The 20,842-nt window shown below is 41.4% G+C and overlaps 1 long non-coding RNA gene across 1 annotated transcript in view; it reads right to left on the reverse strand.

Moving 5' to 3' along the window:
• Window positions 1-7,356, reverse strand: part of LOC148125490 (uncharacterized) — a 40,253-nt gene extending 32,897 nt beyond the window's left edge. The window contains exon 1 of the long non-coding RNA XR_015744172.1: window positions 7,147-7,356. This is a non-coding gene — a long non-coding RNA (uncharacterized LOC148125490). The remainder of the gene's footprint in view (window positions 1-7,146) is intronic.
• Between the last annotated feature and the right edge of the window lie 13,486 nt (window positions 7,357-20,842).

Consider the following 20,842-nt stretch of genomic DNA (forward strand, 5'->3'; position numbering starts at 1 on the left):
ATCCAACTATGTATGTATATGTATGTATATGTAAGCATATATGTGTGTGTGTATGTATGTATGTATGTATATGTATGTATGTATGGTATTCAGCTTTGTTCGGGTATTTTCCCACATCATTATAGTTGTGCTTTTAGAGTTGTAGCAACGTTTCGGCAGAATCTCATCTACCATCATCAGGCTTGTGTATTGTGTTCGTCTGTGAAAACATATATATATATATATATATTCTGAGGTTCTCGCGGGTATTTTTATGTGGATCTTTGGTTATTCGGGTTTTCTCCCGCGTAAAATTGGAAGTATCTAGGCAACATTTCGATGAAGTCTCATTCATCATCTTCAGGCTTGTGTCTTCGGCTCTGTGCTTCTCAGAGTAATGTGAGCTTGCAGCTGCTTCTTCCTTTTAACTGCTAGTGGGGCTGTGACTTGATTGGGTGGGGGCTTGGCTGTGTTCTGATTGGGTGGGGGGTGTTCTGTTTAGGTGGGGGCTTGGTTGTGCTCAGGTTAGTCTTAGTTGCTGGGGGATTTGAGCTGGTGAACTGTGATGCTGCTGTTTGAGTCGGAGGGGTTTGAAGCGGGTAGTGATGCAGCTGCGGTGCGGCTTCTGTTCCGTGGTCGTGTCTCATCTTCTGTGTGGTGTGAGTCTGCTTTCTACGTGGAAGTGTGGTGGTGGCATCTTGTATGGCCCTCGTGGGTGTGGGTCTGGTGTCATTCTTCATGTTAGGTACTTGTCTATTAATGAGGGCGGGTTTCCAAATGGCCAGTAGGCGGGAGGTGTCATCTCGTAGAAAGCAGACTCACACCCACACAGAAGATGAGACACGACCATGGACCAGAAGCCGCACCACCGCTGCATCACTACCCGCTTCAAACCCCTCCAACCCATACATGAAGCGAACTGACGCCCACCATGAAGATGTGGCACGACCACAAAGCCAAACAGCAGCATCACAGCTCACCAGCTCAATTCCCCCAGCAACTAAGACTAACCTGAGCACAACCAAGCTCTCACCTAAACAGAACACACCCCCACCCAATCAGAGCACAGCCAACCCCCCAACCAATCAGAGCACAGCCAGGCCCCCAGCCAATGAGAACACACCCCCACCCAATCAGAACACAGCCAAGCCCCCACCCAATCAAGTCACACCCCCACTAGCAGTTAAAAGGAAGAAGCAGCTGTAAGCTCACATTACTCTGAGAAGCACAGAGCCGAAGACACAAGCCTGAAGATGATGAATGAGACTTCATCAAAACGTTGCCTAGATACTTCCAATTTTACGCGGGAGAAAACCCGAATAACCAAAGATCCATACACATACATACATACATACATATATATATACATACATACACACACACACACACACACACACACACACACACATATATATATATACACATACATACATATACATACATACACATACATACTTCCTCCCCAGGACCTTCCTCTCTGGCAATGCCTTCCTCCCCAGGACCTTCCTCCCTGATAATGCCTCAGGTTTCATCAGACAACCAAGAGGAACAGCCTGAGATTAATCAGGAGGAAGGCATATCAGAGCAGCCCCTGACAGGGAGTCAAGAGGAAAATGTTGGCTTGATCCTAAGCAGCGTCGTAGGGAGAAACGTGAGCAGCAACGTAGGAGGCGTGGGAGGGTCAGAGAGTGAGCTGAGTCATTGAGCCACACCCCACAGAGGATAAAAATGGGTGTGTTGTCAGCTGGAACTTTGTACGGGACAGAGTTTGATCTTACGTCAGGTTTTCTTTGTGAATGATTTTTGTGGTCTGCCTTGTAATTTTCTGTAAGTAGCTTTTTACTTGTTATCAGTTTGGACTTGGCAGGCAGAGCGTGTTGGAATGCCAAGGAAGTTATCAGTTCCAAAGAATTAACCGTGTGAAGTCCGAGCCAGCCTGCCTGCCTATGTTTGTGTGAGTTTGTACTCTTTCATCTTTTGGAAAGAAGAAAGGTGAGACAGAACATTTTTGTCCCGTACCAGACTTAAACCATCCTTTACCTAAGATGGACCACCAGCAGCAGTTTCAACAACAGCTGCAAGATGAAAATCAAACTCTACAACAGCAAGTGGCTCAATTAACAGCCCAAATTGCTTTGCTGCAGGCTCATGGAGCTCCTCCTCCCCCTCCCCATCGGAAATGCCCAGTGGCTGTGCTGGATAAGTTTTCTGGGCAGCCTGAGATGTTCCCGGCTTTCATGGGACAGTGCCAGTTATTTATGGCTATGAGGCCAGAGGATTTCCCAGATGACTGGGCTCGGGTGAGGTTTGTGATAAACCTCCTTTCTGGCTCGGCCGCCAGATGGGCCACACCTTTGTTGCTCAAGAACAGCCCGTTATTAACTGATTACCAGGGTTTTTAGCAACACGTGCGATATATGTATGAAGACCCCATACGAGTGCAGACGGCAGCCAGGTGTCTTAAGGATCTTTGACAAGGGAAGCGTCCCCTGCAAGAATTTATTTCTGAATTTCGGCTTTTATGCCTGGACTCCAACTGGAATGATGCAGCATTAATGGACGCCTTCCAGGATGGCCTGTCAGATGAGCTGCAGAATGAGTTAGTTCGAGTGGAACTGGCCCCGACCCTCGACACTCTGGTGGTGCAATGCTTGCACATCGACGCATGTCTCCAATGGCAAAAGAACCATCGCACCATCCAGGAGCAGCCATCCGCATCTGTATCGCAGCGCCCTGTACTAACAGCGCCCCGGGTCACCCAATGTGTCATGGACATGGCCGAAGAACCAATGGACTTAGGAGCGGTCAGACCTTGCCTGACAGCTCAGGGGCGAACGTGGAGACGCGAAGGGGGTTTGTGTTTGTATTGTGGGGGCAGGACATTTCGCTATTTCTTGTCCTCTAAAGCGAAGTAGGGCACTCAAGCCTGTGTCTGAATCTTGGCGTGATCAGTCGGGAAACAAGGCAGGCTCGACCTGGGGGGAAACCCTAGGCCAGGCACGTATCAAACACCCACCTGAATTAGCAGAGGTTGACTCTGGGCTCCCTCGGCATCTGATTTTGGACGCTCGGGTTTTCTTGGCTAACCAGTCGAAAGGGATTCCAGTGAATGCGCTGGTGGACCCGGGGGCCATGAGTAACTTTATGGACCAGGCCTTTGCGGCCCATTTTGATGTCCCCTTGGTCCCGGTAGAACCTCCGATGAGGGTCGAGACTGTTGATGGGCGGGAACTTATTGCAGGACCCATTAAATTCGCCACCCAGCCTTTGCGCCTAGTCATTGGAGAAGATGAGGAGGCGATCCGCTTTTATGTCACCACAGACCTCCATTTCCCATTAGTCCTCGGCATGGCTTGGCTTAGGATTCATGATCCTCAGGTGGCATGATTGCGGAATGCCATTTCTTTTCCGAGTCTGCAGTGTGTGGATCACTTCCGCCACACCTATGCTGGCCAGGACATCACTGCCTCTGCCGTCTCCATACCTCCTGAATTGATGGACTTCACGGATGTGTTCAGTGAGAAGGAGGCGGACCGGTTACCCCCCGCATCGGCCCTATGATTGCCCAGTATATGATTGCCCATCTTTTGGAAAGGTGAGACAGAATATATACATATATAATTATATATATTTATAATAATTATATATAATTATATATAATATAATTAAATTATATATAATAATTATATATAATTATATACACACACACACACATATACACACATATACACACACATATATACACACAAACACACACACACACACATACATACACATACACATATACACAAACACACACACACATACTTAGATATTTCTTCTCAAGCTCTCTCGCTCTCCCTCCCTCCCTCCCTCCCTCTATCTATCTATCTATCTATCTATCTATCTATCTATCTATCTATCTATCTATCTATCTATCTGTTGTGTTAATAAATAATAATATTAATAACATCAAGCATAAGAATTGGCAAGATGATGTACAGTCAGTATGCATTTAAAATGGAAGATAAGGAATTCTCTGTATTATCTTGCCAATTCTTATGCTTGATATTATGATGATGTTATTAATATTATTGTTTATTAACACGACAAAGATACAACAACCATACAATAGCAACAGCAATAGCAATAGCACTTAGACGTATAAACTGCTTCCCAGTGCTTTACAGCCCTCTCTAAGCGGTTTACAGAGTCAGCCTCTTGACCCAACAATCTGGGTCCTCGTTTTACCGACATTGGAAGGCTGGAAGGCTGAATCAACCATGAACTGGTAAGAATCGAACTCCTGGCAGTCAGCAGAATTAGCCTGCAATATTGCATTATATAAACTACTGTGCCATCACAATTCTAATAATCAGTGTAAGAAATTCGCAAGATATTTATTAATACATTGTCATCAATATAAGCAATTCCTGGCTCAATTTTTAGATAACTATATTAGATAACAGGAAAGAAGATGTTTCTGGCTCCATAAATATCCTGCAAAAACTAGCATTTCAATGAGATGGCAATTAGATCATAAGGAAAAACAAATTAATCTTGGTTGCATTAATGAGATGAGCAAAGGGAGTGTGAATTGTAATCATGTTTTTCATTTCATCGGGCATGTTTCTGTGCACATCCAAGAAGTATTCCACCAACTGACTACATGCTCAACTTTTACAGTAACAGATAGTGATATATCAAGATATTAACCCATAATTTATTAGCTTCTTAACAAATGTAACCTTTCAACCAAATTGAATTTCAAAATAGAAGGAACCTTAACTATACGTCCATCTTAAAATGGATCCTGGCAGGCAATTTACACTGAAGTTTAGTTACCTCTAAATAAAAACTCACAGTAAAGCTATCCTATCATTAAAATTAACCATTGCTTTCATAAAATCAAAATCTTAATCCTAATTCTTATTTTCTACTACTACCAATGGAAATTTCCTGTCTAAAAGTTCTCCTGGCACAATATTATAATGTAAAATGAATAAAATACAACCAGTAATTTAAAAACTCATCCAAAACTAACCCTACAGTTAAATTTACCTATACACTTCATATAAAACTAACCTTAAACACAAATTCATCAAGCACCAATGATTTACTTTATATTGACCCAAACAGTATTTCCAAAATATTCCAAATATATGACTATTATTAACCACAAAACTCCACACAGATTCACAACAACTGAACACTAGACCTCATAAAAACCTAAGTGTAATATTATTTTATCCTTGTAATAAAAGATCCATTTTTATCTCAAATATTAACCTGGCAGGCAATGGCTACAATAAGATGACCATATGACAATAATTAATGATAAAAAAAATAAAAAACTTACCCTTCTCTTAAATTTAACCTTAGATATCAAAGAAGCCTCAGCCTACTTTCACAGTCTTGCTAATGTACATTTTTTTTAAACCATAAATGTTTGACAGGAATTCTCTCTGTACAATAAATACCCTAATGTGAATTGCACATGTAACAATTACTGGATTTTTAAAAATACTATTTAAAAACACATACTAATATGTGCTGATATACCTTCTTGGTTCTTTTTCATTTACATATTGCTTTTATGATTCTCGCGTTGATTTTCAGAAAGAACTATTTTATTTAAAAAAAAAAGATTAAAAAGGCAATCCTTTTCTGTAACTTCTCTGTAATCCTTGCTACTTATTAATTTATTAACTTTCCTGTGTACATGCTACCATTCCATAGCAGTGTTTAAAACAGACAAATCGGTGGGAAATAATTTAAAATGGAACAATAGAAAACTATAAAAAGAAAAAAAAATGAAAAGAAATTGTGTTTCCCTCACATTTTATAAAGTAGGTAAGCGGGTCATTCTTTTAATTGCCATCCTTTTCACTTTAATTGGCCATCCTTTAATTGCCATCCTTTTCACTGTGTTTTTCTCTTTATTATTCTGCAGAAAAAAGACAGCACATTTTCACCCTGTGTATTTTCCTTTGAAATTTACCAGCTGTGGCATCATTAAAAAGCAGAATCTATTTGCTGTCATTCATTAGTTACAGCCTCAGCTGCTTCCGTATCTGCATTCCTTTGTGAAGTATTTCTGCTCCGTATAAACCACGAAATATAACTGCAACTCCCTGCTAGGCCCTCATTTTAATACGTATATTTTTAAACGTAGAAACAACCTGGGAAATTTGAAAACTCCCCCACTCTCCCATTACAGGGTACATTGAGTTTGAGTAAGTATTATGCAAGGCTTCAATAATGAATGTTTTCAGGAACCTGGTTAATAATTATCATTTATTTATTCATTGTTGGCCTTCAAAGGAAGCAGGGAGATCAAACCAGTCGCATCTGTTCCTGTTCTTTTCTTAGCCCATGGCTGGGCACTGCCAACAAGCAGCTTCTTAGAATTAACTGAGACAACATGCCTGCTACTTTTAAATTGCTATCTGCGTTAGGGATGGTTGATACTGCATTGTGGGATGCCGTACCCAACCGTACACGCAAATCCTATTTAAAACAGGTAGGCAGTAAACCACGGCACATCTACTGTGTCAAACAAAAGTTTCATGTATGGTAAATAGCAGGCAAGGAAGGAAGGAAGGTAAGATATGGAAACAGGGCTAGTAGGAGTTTTATCAGTTATAGCTAAAAGCAAACTGTGGGAGGAAAAAAACCCCATACAATTGGCACAAAGTTGAGGCAAGGGCTACTAAATTGAAATTATATTAGTAACATTGCCAATTATATTATAATGAAGAGGTTCAACTACTGTATATAACTAAATTTTATAATTTTTGCCAGAGGCTTTTTCAACATCTAATGATGCCATTGGAAAGTATCCTTGCTTTTTGTTGTATTACTTCTACAACTAATTTGATGTTGCGTGCCGCTTGCTTCGTTTTTATAAACCCTGCACAATCGTTCTGAATAATGAACAATATAGCTTGCTATAGTCTGCTTGCCTACACTGCTGTTTAAATCTTTGTATCTACTTTAATCAGTGAAATTGGATGTTAACAGCACCAGTGGTTCTGTTTGCACATCACCAAAATCAGTCAACTCTAGCTTATATAATTTTTATTAAGAACTTTCACTATAATAGTAAAACCTAATAAAACTTAAAATTAAAGTAAAAACAAAATAGAAAGGACTAAAAAGTTCAACCAAACGACAGAAAAGGCTTACTTTATCCTGCTGGGGGAACGGTTACTGTTTTCATTGAATGCGTTTCTATTGTTGGGTTGTAAGTCATCCAGTGCTTGGTTTTACGATGGGCAGCAATACAAATGTTTTAAATAAGTAACAAAATAATCCCGTTTTCTTGGCAAGAGCGTGGAAGAGGTTTGACAGTCCCATCTTCTGGTTTTTCAACATTCCTCTTTAGCATTCACTTCCTTGAAAGTCCCCAACTATGAAGTTTTTTGAGCCAAAGTACACATGATATGAAAGGTATACAACTGGATGTCCTGATACTTCTTTTAAAAAAACACAGTCAAAAGTGATGTCACATGTAGGGTGACTACTGGGACTGCATTCAGCACCAGAACCATCATATCAACTCAGGGATTTTCAAATCAACAGTTGTGAGCTTGTAATGAGATTGGGAGCAATTTTAGAAGAATGTTGCCAAAAAAAAAAAGAAAAAGTTTTAAATTTTGTTTAAAATTTAAATTTTGGTTTAAAGTTTTAAATTTAGGCTTGCTCAGGCAAAGCCTGCTCCAGAATTTGCTCCCTGCTTTTGGTGAATCTTCCATCTTCAAACAGAAAAACAGAATAGAATAGAACAGGATAGAATTCTTTATTGGCCACGTGTGATTGGACACACAAGGAATTTGTCTTTGGTGCATAAGTTCTCAGTGTACATAAAGAAAAAAATAAAATACATTCATCAAGAATCATGAGACACAACACTTAGTGATAGTCATAGGTTACTAATAAACAATCAAATCATACTAGGGAACAAATAAAACAATATACATTGTAGAGATACAAGCAACATGGTTATAGTTATAAGTGGAGATAGGTACTAGGAAGGATGAGAAGAATAATAGTAACAGTCTTACTAAGTAGTTGAACAGTGTTGAGGGAATTATTTGTTTAGCAAAGTGATGGCATTCGGGGAAAAACTCTCCTTGTGTCTAGTTGTTCTGGTGTGCAGTGCTCTATAGCGTCGTTCTGAGGGTAGGAGTTGAAACAGTTTATGTCCAGGATATGAGGGGGCCTATAGATGTGAAGGGTCTGTAGGAACAAATTCTCCTTGTGTTCCCATTTCCTTTGCTTTGCTTCTCACTTTCCCTCACTGGCTAGTTATAGTGGCAACAAAGTGTGAGAACCTCTTTACAGGTTTGGGTTGTATTAACTGCTGTATTTATTTCTGATTGATTATACTGTATGTTATCAAGTCGCCTTTAACTCCTAGTGTCTACTTTCGGTAAATAGATTTTCTCCATGATCATTTATTGAAGACCTGGATTGTTGGGGGCAATATGCTGACTCTGTAAACACCATAGAGCGGGCCATAAAAAGCACTGTGAAGCGGTATATAAGTCTAAAGTGCTATTGCTAATCCTAACCTCTTCTTTCAAGTCTCTCATTGCCACTGTAACTGAGTCCATCCATTCTGATGAACATCCTCTTCTCTTTCCTTTAGAGCTTTTTTCAGAAAGCCGGATCTTCAAGTAATGTGCCCAAAGTAGGACGAGCCTGGTCATTTGTGCCTTGACTGACAACTTTGGGTTAATTGGTTTAATAATCCATTGATTGCTTTTCTTGACTGTCCATGATATTCTCAGGAACCTTCTCCAGTACCAAAATTCAAAGACAATACTCAATACTCAATATTCTTTCTTATCCTATGTCTTCAAAATTCAACTTTTTGTTCCATGGAGTGTCACGGAAAATCCCACAGATTGTACAATATGTTTATAGGATTGGATACATTATAGCATTTGAATTTTTTCCAAGGTTTTCATGGCTGCTGTATTGGGATGTGACATTTTTGGATTGTTTGTTCCTTTACTGTTGATGGTTGATCCTAAAATGCACAAACTACCCACCACATCGATATCTTCATTGCTAATTCTAAGCCTGGCTGTTCTACTTGTTGCCATTAGTTTGCTCTTCTTTATTTTTCATTCTAGTCCCCCCCGCCTCTTTTTACTTTACTTCTTAACTTTTGGTCCTAAGGCTGTCAGATCCTTTGCATTATCAGCCATCAAGGTGATGTCATCAGCATCAGGCAGGTTATTAATGCTTCTTCCTCCAATTTTTAAACCTTAGCTTGCAATGCACCCCAGTGGTCAAGTAGTGAATTTCAAAGGAGTTTCCTAAATTCAGCTACCCGCTTGCAACACACACCTCTAGCGGCCAACCTGTGTACTGTACCAGCATCTTCCAGGCCTTGCAATGCACCTTCTAGTGGTCAACCAGTGAATTTCAACATCCCTGTCCTATTGTCCCCATTTAATCTTACCTATTTTCTGTATTCTTAGTCATGTGTATACTTATACCTATTATTTTATTGGCCATGTGTGATTGGATAATAAATAGATAGATAGATAGATAGATAGATAGATAGATAGATAGATAGATAGATAGATAGATAGATAGATAATCCCAGTGGAACAATTAGGTTTACTCAGGGAGTGAAGGTTACACAAATTCTTTTAGTGTTTTGGGAGGTTCTGATATTATAACATTGAAGACAGGATTCATGCTTTGATACTTGGCTTTATATTTTAGCCTATTTTATGAACCCAATCATATCTAAACAACTTTTTACATTTGTTTGGATGAGGACTTTGTCTCTTTCCAGTTCCCTAAACTGGTTTTATGAGAACAACCTACATCTGGAAGAGAAATCCAGTGTTTCTTAAATATAGGAAGAATTCCCATTTGAGGAAATGTATCTCAAGTGCTTTTTTAGCAATCATGGGCAATATTTTTCTTGGGGGGATGGAAAGAATCAAGACAAAATTCATTCTTCTGTGAGCCAATTAAATAGTGGACCTCATGCCACAGGGGAGTCTTTCTTGATAGGCAGCTAACACACCTGTAGAGTTTGTAATATTATACTGGATAAATTTCAGCAGGCTTTAATACATATTGAAACAGCAGTTGCCTTAGCAACTCTCTGTAATGAATGGTGTTTGAATGAAATTTTCCCTTAAAGAATTCTTCTAATTCTCCAGAAAGAGCACTCTTTGTTTCTCATTTATTTTTGTCATTCAGTTTATTTTTCATTTTTGTGATCTTGCAAACAGGAGGCAATGCAAAGAATCTTGCCGAAAATCACAATGCTGCTATAACACCCCATTTAATAGATACTCTGTTGTGAGTGCTCTCTTTTTAAAGTCACTTGCTGCCTTACCTGATCTTGTAATTAACCTGATTTTTATGTTGTTTATGAATTATACCACTTCAGTACAGTATCATCATTATTATATGGTGTCTATAATTTCAGAATGAACAAGACACCAGTAGGAAGATTCTTTCCTATCCAGACCTTGCTTGCTTTTAGAGGCTGTAGGGCAGGGGTGGGATTCTACCATTTTGGCCTGGTTCTATAGAACCAGGAGCTCTGAAGAGCAGCTGACACTGAACTAGTTCGCTCCGAAGATCTTCTTTTCTTTGGTTGGGCCCACCTGCCTGCCTGGGCTCTAGGCTGTCCTTTATTCCCTGCTAAAACAACCTGAGTTGCTTTGCGCGGCACAGCTGAGTGCCTGCACATCAGCAGGAGAAGGTGATTCCTTGCAGGAGAAGTTGATTTACAAGTACTGTGCATACGTGCGCAGCTCACCGAACCGGTTGTTTTGCCGGTAGGATGCCACCCCTGCTGTAGGGTGACCTTTGGAGGACATCAATGTTAAGCTAGACAGGGCTTTGGGTCTGATAGCTCTTCCTACACTGTTAACCTTGGGCTTATTTTTCCCTAAAGAACTCCCCCAAATGTATAGGCTTCTTACTACGTACTAGCAACATGCAGCGCTTTAGGTCCAAACTTGGCAAGGTGCTTCAGAATGGGTGTGCATGTGTACATCGTATCTGGCACTTTACAGAAATGGTGACTTTTCCTTGCATCCAAAGAAAATGTGTGCTTGAGTTAAGAAGGTGCTGACAAAGCATGACATACAAGATGCTTTGAAGCAAGTGGGGGGGAGGGCATTCATTTCACATGCTGGTGGCTCTTTAACTCAAATACATATTTTTTTTCGGGGGCGTTCTTACCTGTAGCCAGATAAAAGTTTTCCTTCCAATCTGCCAGCAGGTGTTAATATCAGCTTGCAAATACAGGTAGTCCTCGGCTTCAGGACTACAAGTGAGCCCAAAATTTCTGTTGCTAAGTGAAACATTTATTAAATGAATTTTGCCCCATTTAATCACCTTTCTTGCCACGGTTGTTAATTGAATCTGACTTCCAGGCTTAAAGACCCCTGATCTGAGTGGAGGGTTTTTGTTCTCCATCTCACCAGGGATTCTATTTAAAGCCCTCCTAGTCAAGATTACCCTGCTGTATCCAAAGGTAGCTTGCAATCTTTCTGAGGTGTGAAACCATCTCCAGCCAGCCGTCCGTCATCCTAGGCAATTCTGGCCAGGGTCCCAGAAACTGAATCCCTTTCATTTCCATAGCCAAGTCACTGACTTGCAGGATTATTTCTTTCACTTTTCAAATCCTGTTCAGTGGATTTGGAAGGATGGCTGAGAATGCCATCCACCACCTCAGGGGTCAGGAGCATTATTCTGAGATTAGAATGATATGGTTTTCGATGGGTTTTTTTGGGGGGGGGGGGGGGGAGGTCGTATCGTTTGCCCTAGGGGGAAATTGTCTGTTGCAACTGGTGCAACTTTATGCATCGTGGTGATAACATGTGAATTGAAACTTGATAATCGTACTAAAGTTTTTCTTATTTGAGTTGTGACCTGCAGGATAGTGAAACTTCCATAGGGTAAGGTGCAGAGGTGAAATGCTGCCGGTTCGCCCCGGTTCACCCGGACCAGTAGTAAAAAGCAGTAGTTAAAAAAATGCTACCAGTTCAGCCAAACTGGTATTTCTGATGAGCAGCTGGATGAAGATCAGCTGTGCCGCACAATTTAGATTAACTAGAAAGGAAGGAAATCGTCGGATCTAAATTGTGCAGCACAGCTGTTGTACTTATCTCGGAAGGCTTCAAAATGCTTCTTTTTTCAGTAGCCAGGAGGTTTGCCTGAGGCCCAGTAGGCCAAAAATGGGGTGTGGGGGGGGGGGGTGCTGCAAAAGAAAAAAAAGAATAAAAGACTTTTGACACCCCCGTCACATGACTACATAGCCATGGCCACCTAGTCACATGACCACCTGGCCATGCCCACCTAGTCACACCCACAGAATCGGTAGTAAAAAATTTGAATCCTACCACTGGTAAGGTGCTACTATTAGCATAACATTGGCATACCTTAGCTAGGGTCATGCATTCTCTGTTAGGGTGGGAAATTTTTGCCCATCCATTCATCTTTGATATTGCTGAACAATATCAGGACAGTGGTGGCTAACCTTTTAGGGCTCCTATGCCAAAAATTATGCACGTGCTTGCGCGCGCACGATCGCCTGCCAGCAGCCAGATGGCAATGTGTGCATCCTCCCACCCCACCCTGCGCATGTGTGGAAATCCCCACCACCTCCCTGCGCATGTGTGGCAATCCCCACCACCGATCCCCACCTGCGCTGCACCTCCCAGCTGATTTTTGGCTCGTTTGAGGTCTTTTTCGGCCTCCCAGAGGCTTGAGGAAAAGCCTCTGCAGGCTTTGCAGGCCGAAAAATGGGCCCGTTTTGTCACTTCCGGTATTTCCAGAAATACAGGAAATGACAAAATGGGCCTATTTTTCAGCCTGCAAAGGCTTTCCTCAAGCCTCTGGGAGGCTGAAAATCAGCTGGGAGGCGCGCGCATGCACAGTGGGGTAAGTTTGCCTGTGGCTCGCATGCCAGCACAAATGGCTCTGTGTGCTACTTGTGGCTGCGTGCCATAGGTTCACCATCATGGCTCTAGGACATCGTCAATGGCAAGGAATTTTGGGCGGTGTAGTTCAGCAGCACCTGGAAATCCACAGTATCCTGTTGGATTCTGCTCAGAGAAGAGATGATGAGGTCAGTGGTTACAACAATGTTATTGCTTTTAGAGGAACTAGTTAGCCTCTTTTTCAGGAATAACATATCATCGAGTCCAACCTTAAGGTCATAGAAGAATTTAAGTATCATTACATTCCTCCTTCTTACATGGTACAACTTCTTTTCAGATGTGATGTTAATTGCAGCATTTTACTGAAATACCATAAAGTAGTTTTATAAATAGCTTCAGGAAATACCAAAGAAACCCCAGAATTTCTCCAGGACGCCAACTGAACAAATATCAATCTTCCACTTATACATACCCTACAGTGTTAATTCAACTAATGTTTTCTATCTCAGTACAGTTACTGAGGTATTTTAATATACTTTGCATATTTTTGTCCTGTTGCCAAACCTTATCAGTTGCATGTTGCATTTCTTCCAAAGAGAACACTTCTCTTTGTGTCACATGATGTGCTTTCTAACTCTTGTGTAAGACCCATCTGTGCATCTGCTGAGGTTTGCCACTCAGTGTGTTATCACAAAGGTGACAAAACTGAGGGAAATTTTTCTTCAGAGCACAATTAGGCTTTGGTTTATGATAAGCAACAAGCAACACTGTTCTCTTTGCTTTGTTAGAACAGCTGCTATGACTTTTCCTAACACAGGAGAGCTTGCCAAAATATGGCAATGGGTGAGGAGAACTATTGACACAAGGCAATTGGTGTTTTTTCTTTAAAAATCTTGAAGAACAATGATGGTCATCCTACTTTGACCAGACAAAAAAAGTCTGCTTTGTTGAAATCTGTAATTATCATTTGTCTCTTCCTTAAGTTGTCAGAATCATGTATATACTCTGCAAGGCAATTTGTGAGAAAATTTGTTGGCCAATGTCTGATTATCATTTAATAAAGAATAAATTATTCTATTCTGTTCTATTCTATTCTATTCTATTCTATTCTATTCTATTCTATTCTATTCTTATTCTATTCCTATTTCCATTCCACCCCACCCTACCCTACCCTATCCTTTCCTATTCCTACTTTATTAAATTCAAATTGCTCTTGATGTATAGATAAAGTTCCTTATTGAGTTATGTCAGTGTTATTCAGTTTTTGTCCTGTATTATTTTGGAAAAAGCAATATAGCCATTAATTTACTCTTATTTGAAAGAAATTCTGAAATGTGATGGGAATATGAAACCTGAGAGGCAATGCTGGTCATACAGGGACTTATTTAAGCCTGGCCCAATAAGGAGCCAAGGGTGAAAACTTAAAACCTAAGCTGCACTTAAAGGAAATTTGCTTTTCCACAGGGATTTTCTTTCAGGTCTCTATGGATGGTCCAAGCAACAGAGAATAGATACACAAGGCCACATGAGAACAGGATGTCCGTATGGTATGATAAAAAAAAAAGTCAAGATAGCGACTGTAATGGTGACATCAAAACTCTGTGACAAACATAAAAACCAGGGTGAGCTTCAATCACCACTGCCACAGCCACCATCTTGATTTTTCTAACAGGACAAATACAGAGGAGGGGATGGATAATCACAGTTGGATTCAGAGCTCAAAACAACAGAAGCTGACACATCAAGAAGAGAAGATGAGGGTGAAAGTCAGGTCAAAAAATGCTGGCCGAATGAACTCAACCGAAAGGCATTTCCAATCCTAAACTGTTTTGGTGCAGTTTTTCATTCCAGAGCTGTCACAGCTCTGAGGAAAGGATATGCTCCGTTGAGAAGAATGTAAAGAATGCAGAAAGTCTACAACTCCAAAAGAATAATCTTCCAGAAGTCCCGGGGCTGCAGTGCGGGTGCCAATCAGCCTGGAGCCCCAGTGAAGCTATGACATTTTGGAGGTAGCTAATGGAGCAGATAGCACCCCACCTCTTCCTTCTGCGCATTTTGCTTTCCATCTTTGTCAATGTTATTTTACCTGAATTTTAAATTTAAGATCCCTATTTATTTGCTAAACTTTTTATAGGCCATTTGAACCAATGTCTTTGCTTAGAGTTGCTTTGGTGATATGAGTGGCGTATAAGTTTGGGAAATAAATAAATGAAACATAATGGCTTAAGCCAGCATTCTGTTGCCAGGCCCTAAGGGATGTGCTGCCGAATCTGCGAGGAACATGCTGGAACAATAACAGTTTGGCCCTTGGCAGCAGGTTTTGTGATTTTCCAGATTGTGGGACTGGGTGCCAGAAGCTAAATTAAATGTAACTGCTTTTAAACTACTGTATGACATATGGTGACAGGTGGTAAGAACACCTTAAGTAAACAAATCGGTTGGACGTTGGTGTTTTATATCATTTGGTACCTTAAAAGATTGCCAGATCTGATGTAGAGCGAAGTAACAACAATGCAAAGTTTTGCAAGGCTCAGCATGAGAGGGGAATGAATTTCATGCAGCTGGAGCAGATTTTGGGATAGGGTTGGTGTGATTTGTGATGGTATGGGACAACTCCCCATGGGACAAATTGCTGCAGGACAATACAACGAATACAGAAGATACATTAATTTCGATGGAATCATGGCAAATAAAAATAAAATAAAGAAAATCAAGCCAAAAATAGAGGAGTTACAACAGTGTTGATGAAAACATGATTCCCCAATAATAAAAGTACCTGAATGAAACGATTAATATAGCATTGAATTGTCCTGTGGTGAGTTGTCCTGCAGCGAGGTGGCCATGGAAAATTGGCCATGGTGAGTTGGCCACAGTGAATTGTCCTGAACCCTATTCGTGTATTTGGTCTGAGTAACTCATCCATTAAAGTTGTTACAGCCTGTGCAAACCACACCTTGGCCACAAACAGAGGTGGTATTCAGCCGGTTCTGACCAGTTCTGGAGAACCAGAAGTGGAAATTTTGAGTAGTTCGGAGAACCGGCAAATACCACCTCTGACTGGCCCTGCCAAACCCATCTATTCTCTGCCTCCCAAGTCCCAGCTGATCAGCTGGGACTTCTTTTGTTGCCCTGCACAGGAGAATGGAGCTGGAAAGCAGGTTAGTGGGGAGGGAATGGAGATTTTACAGTATCCTTCCCCTGCCACACCCACCAAGCCATGCCCACTAAGCATGCCCATAGAACCAGTAGTAAAAAAATTTGAATCCCAGCTTTGGCCACAAAGAAGGGTTCTGGTGGACACCTCCAATGGTATATCTTCATAAAGGGAGATCTCTATATTGAATTTCCTCTTTCTCCTATATTTTAAACAGGTGTGGCTTTGGCTGCTTTCCTTGCATGCAGCCAAAAGCAGAAGAAGAAAGAAGCAGAAAGAAGCAGCCTGGTGACCAGGCCAGGCACGTGGGGCGAGTGGGGCGAGTTCCCTCCCTCCGCCCTTTCCTTCCTCCCCTCACTACCTTGTGTTGTTCGCAATGCAAGCGACGCAAGCCTTGTGTTCCCGTGGGCCATGTGGGCGGTGCAGCCTTGTGTTCTCATGCAGCCTGGATTAATTGCCTTGGGGGGTGACATTTCTCTGCGGACCACCAAAATTTTCTCCTGGACTACCAATGGTCCCCAGCCCACTGGTTGGCAACCATTGGATTATAAGCCCTCCAAAGTTTTTTCCAACTCTGTTATTCTATTAGGACTCTCTCTGAGTTTGCTTTGGAAGACTGATAAGATGCTTCAAACAGATACAGTACAAAACATCATTACAGTAATTAGCCCCAACGAGGACATTGCAGCGTTGTTCATTGTTCAAACAGCTTTACCAGGTCCCCATTTGTTTTCAAGCCCAATTTGGAAGGATGGGTTTAATCTTCCAAAATCTACAGAAGTCTGTGAAATCTGTGAGCAGGAACTTCAGCCATGATTCCTTTCTGTGCGCATATGTTTTTTAATATTCTGTTGGCATCACCTTGGCTAAGGAATTATTAATCATACTCTCTTCTTCTCAAGGTGGGAAAGTAATTCTCTTTCTGTCCTTCTGTCCACTGGGTTAAGGCAAGGCTTTGTGATGTCTAAACAAGCTTGCTACCTCATTTGCTTGCTTGCTTTCTTAAAAACAAATGCCTGCAACCCACTGTGAACTAAGGGATCTTTGGCTGTTATAGTGCACTAAGCCTCACAGGAGATGAAAAATTTAAATGGCTGCAGAAAAAGCAGGAAAGGTGGTGAGTTTGGAAAGCTGTTGGTTCTCCAAGTGAATGCTGGATTTTTTTTTTTTGAAAAAGCTTTTATTCTGCTCTCTCTCCAGAGATTACAATCTAGCCCTGTAGGGTTCTTATAAAACATTCCTGTATAATTCCTTTCTGGTATTCAGAGCACGTTGGCAAGTCGATAAGTGGCAAAGGTCTTCTTGAAATAGCTTTTTTTTTAAAAAAAAACATCTCAAAGAGGTTTTTTTTTCTTTTTCTGAAAAAACAAATGTTTGAAGATGGAAAAGCCTGTTGCAAACTAGAGGTAAACTAGAGGCAAACTAGAGGCTACTAAAATTTGGATGAACAGCTCCTGTCTTTCTTTAAGGGGATGATCTTCTACTCATTTAATTAATTAAATGCTCCTCTTTTGCATGCTACTTATTTTGAAGGAGCCTGACATATCCTGAGGCACATTAATTTGTTTATTACATTTATTTGCTGCCTGTCTCACCATCAGTCCATTGCAGGCAGCTTTTAATCATAAAAAGGAAAAATGTAAACAGAATAGAAGTAAAATAATAGAATAAACTAAACAGTGACAAAGGAAGACAAGGAGAATAAATCAGAGGTGGTATTCAGCAGGTTCTGACCAGCTCTGGAGAACCAGTAGCAGAAATTTTGATTAGTTCAGAGAACCAGTAGTGGAAATTTTGAGTGGTCCAGAATACCACATCTAACTGACCCCACCCCATTTATTCTCTGCCTCCCGAGTCCCAGATTATCGGATGGGTCTTCTTTTGTTAGTGGGGTGGGGGGGGGAATGGGGATTTTGCAGTATCCTTCCCCTGCCACGCCCACCAAGCCACACCACGCCCACCAAGCCACACCACGCCCACCAAGCCACACCACGCCCACCAAGCCACACCACGCCCACCAAGCCACACCACGCCCACCAAGCCACACCACGCCCACCAAGCCACACCACGCCCACCAAGCCACACCACGTCCACCAAGCCACACCACGCCCACCAAGCCACACCACGCCCACCAAGCCACACCACGCCCACCACGCCACACCACGCCCACCAAGCCACACCACGCCCACCAAGCCACACCACATCCACCAAGCCACACCACGCCCACCAAGCCACACCACGCCCACCAAGCCACACCACGTCCACCAAGCCACGCCCACAGAACCGCTAGTAAAAAATTTTTTGAATCCCAACACTGGAATAAATACATCGATATGCGAACCAAAAAGATGGATTGATGGAGAGCAGAGAGCAAAGGGGAGGGAGGAGGGTCTGCCATTAATCCAGCAGCCATTGTCTCCCTCAAAACCAAACACCCATTTTTTTTTTACTCTGCACCTGAGATATTGCTTATATTGTTCTTTCCCTAAATCAAAACAACAAACAAACATTGTTTTGGGCTCAGTGAACTTCTTAAAGAATGTTCGAAAAGGGATGGACGTTATTAGACTTAAGATTGGTGATACAAGAAACCTGTCTTTCTTTTTTTTTTAAAAAAAAATAATAATCTTGAATATAATTTACTATTTATTGCCACAGCTTTTCTTTGAGCTTCAAACAAAAGCAGCCCTTTTGAGAAGGGAGTTTCTTCTCGTTTGCTCTCCTTGGAGGATTGCTGAGCTGGTGAAGACAAGAAAGCAGTTTTTTCCTCACAGGGGGAAGGCAGATGGATGCTTATTTATCGATTATTTATTTATTCAAAGGAAAATCTGCGGGGATTCAGAAACAGCGCTTCCCTATGTTGGTCTCCATTTTATGGAGTTATTTCTCTCCAGGGGCGGGATTCAAATTTTGTAACAACCGGTTCTGTGGGTGTGGCTAGGTGGGTGTGGCCATATGACTGGGTGGGCGTGGCTTCTTTTTTTCCTTTTTCTTTTTTCGCAGTGCCCCTTCCCCATTTTTTTGCCTCCTGGGCCTAAAGGAAGACTCTTGGACAAAGCAATAAGACAGTGAAGGGGATCCCAGAACAGCTGATCATCGGAACAGCTGATCATCAGGAGGGGAAAAAAATACCTTCGGGTATTTTTGACTAGGTGCGCAGGGGAGGGGAGGAGTGGGTGGAGAGGGGAGGGCCGCCCAGGGGCACAATATGCCGGTTCTCCAAACTGCGCAGAATCCTAACAACCGGTTCTATAGAACTGGTCCAAACCGGTAGAATCTCACTCCTGTTTCTTTCCACAGATCAGGGAGGCACCCCTCACTGGTAGTTTTTCAAAAAGCTGCCAAGATGATGTGTCGATGTGCTTCTGAGAATTATGTTGCTCACTGCATTTTATAAAGTGTCCTGTGTATCTAAATTGTCTGTTGAATTTGTTGTTGTTGTGTGTGTAATTTCTGTAATGGGTTTATGATTGTAATTTGTCAGGAGATATATGATGTGGAGGCACAGTGTGTGAATGAAATTAAACAATACTGCTTTGACCTCAAATGCTACTGGGACAAATATAAAAGTATATGTTTTGTGAAAGATCGATTGGAATTAACCTCTTTAATGCCATTCTTTTTATAAATATTAACATATCTTTATATTATAATATAATTTAAAATTAACTATTTCAGAAATAAATGCACAGGGTAACTCGGCTATTTAAAGAATGGTCCCAGTCAGTTTCAGAGAACATAATTCATATTTTTGTACTCCTTTGTGACGTTTATGGATCAACTAGTCAGCTTTCATAATACTAGAGCATATGAGTCATGCCTTTTCAGACCATTTTTTCATATAATTAGGCTCATAATTCCTAGTGCCAAATAAAGGATGTAATTAAAGAAGCACATTTTATAAGCATTTGAACTTTATTAACCTTCCAACTTTCTTAGAAAAAGGCTCATATTAAGAAAGAAATGTATGACAACAGTGAGTAGCATAATGGACTGATGGGAGGCTGGACTGATGTTTACCTCTTGCACCTTCAAGTGACCAGGGCTGAGGAACAATGGCTTAGATCAGTGGTGGGATTCAATTTTTTTTACTACTGGTTCTGTGGGCATTGCTTGGTGGGAGTGGCAGGGGAAGGATATACTGCAAAATCCCATTCCCTCCCCACCCCACTAACCTGCTTTCCAGCTCCGTTCTCCTGTGCAGGGCAACAAAAGAAGACCCAGCCAATCAGACTCGGGAGGCAGAGCATAGATGGGGGCGGGGCCAGCCAAGAGGTGCTATTTGCCGGTTCCTCCGAACTACTCAAAATTTCCACTACCGGTTCTCCAGAACTGGTCAGAACCTGCTGAATACCCCACCTCTGGTCCATTGTCTGTTTTCATCTTTGTTTCACCAAGCTCTTTACGATGAACAAAAATACAGAAAGCTTTTTCATGTCCCCTTTTACTCCCAACCCATGCCCCATATATATTTCCTCATTGCTGCTTTTCTTTTTTTTGACTGAAAATTTATTTTTTCATCACCCCACCAAAAACAAAAAAAGCAAGATGGAATTGAGGGGGAGAATATTAGAGCTGTAGCATTCTGGCTAAGAAGATTGTGACACTAAAGTTAAACTGTGAAGTTGAGGCGAACTGACAAGGAACTTTTTAAATGCCTCCCTTTCTAATTATGAAATGGAAGCAAGGCAACCTGCTTAATAAATGATTTAAAGCTAGACATTCACAAAGAAGACATCTGGAGAAATATCGCATATCAACTCCTTTTACAGAATGGCTTATTAGCCAAAAAAAACCA

Source organism: Pseudonaja textilis, chromosome 6 (assembly GCF_049901715.1).
Source record: "Pseudonaja textilis isolate UNSWEBS1 chromosome 6, rPseTex1.2, whole genome shotgun sequence".
Lineage (NCBI taxonomy): Eukaryota > Metazoa > Chordata > Lepidosauria > Squamata > Elapidae > Pseudonaja > Pseudonaja textilis.